We start from the raw sequence: 926 nt of genomic DNA, 5'->3' as shown, positions 1-926 counted from the left end.
TATATATATATATATATATATATATATATATATATATATATGCATACACACAAATATGTACATATATATGTATGTATATATACATATACAAATATGAACACACATACGTCATCCATACATTTGCTCATGGAAATGTTTGGTTCAAAATGTGTTAGCAGGGACATATTGGAGCGCGTATGGAGTATCCTTTCCAAGACTCCGATCCATGTACGGCTGTAGAGGACATATTAGTTGACCATCAAGCAAGTCTACCCTCTTCTTGCATATTGTGCAGTCCAAAAGAATGCAAGGATCCATATTGCTTGACACCAGTGTACATAACAAAATTATAGTTTTTAAAATGATCACGGAATTTTGCACGAGGTTTACTAGTATTTGTTAATATGTACGACGTAAATAGAGAGACTACGTTACCAAATTGCAGTGTCGTTCCGTTTAATCGATTGACCGACATGACATCATGTAATGAGCACACACTCGGTGTCTTTAATTCAGACTTTAAGCTAACAGCTGGTCCAAAATGCGCGTGCGTTATCATATTATCTCGAGAACTCTTCAGATAATGTGATAACTCATTGTAACACAGGACCAGCTGTAAGGCTCAAACTTGAATAAATAATGAATATATACGCTACATTTAAAATGTATGGGGTGCAGCATCTTATTATTTTACCATATGTGTGTGTGTGTGTGTGTGCGCGTGCGTGCGCGTGCGTGCGCGTGCGTTCTGTTTGTGATAAGAAGTTCCCTTCCCAACTAACCACATGGTTCTCGGGTCAATTCCACTGCACGGCACCTTGGTTAAGTGTCTTCTACTACAAACCTGGGCCAACTAAAGCCTTGTGAGTTGATTTGGTAGACAGAAGAATCTAAAAGAAGATCGTCGTATACACACACACACACACACACACACACACACACACATA

General features: G+C 38.2%; 1 protein-coding gene and 1 long non-coding RNA gene across 2 annotated transcripts in view; one reads left to right on the top strand and one right to left on the bottom strand.

The window, feature by feature from the left end:
• Window positions 1–595, bottom strand: part of LOC128248391 (uncharacterized) — a 57,960-nt gene extending 57,365 nt beyond the window's left edge. Inside the window, exon 1 of the long non-coding RNA XR_008264633.1 lies at window positions 415–595. This is a non-coding gene — a long non-coding RNA (uncharacterized LOC128248391). The remainder of the gene's footprint in view (window positions 1–414) is intronic.
• LOC106874518 (5'-AMP-activated serine/threonine-protein kinase catalytic subunit alpha) overlaps window positions 1–926 on the top strand; it is a 616,447-nt gene that overhangs the window by 312,839 nt on the left and 302,682 nt on the right. The gene's annotated exons all lie outside the window — the stretch shown is intronic.

Source organism: Octopus bimaculoides, chromosome 7, assembly GCF_001194135.2.
Source record: "Octopus bimaculoides isolate UCB-OBI-ISO-001 chromosome 7, ASM119413v2, whole genome shotgun sequence".
Lineage (NCBI taxonomy): Eukaryota > Metazoa > Mollusca > Cephalopoda > Octopoda > Octopodidae > Octopus > Octopus bimaculoides.
Note: the sequence above shows the minus strand (reverse complement) of the source record. Positions and strands in the feature narration are given on the sequence as shown.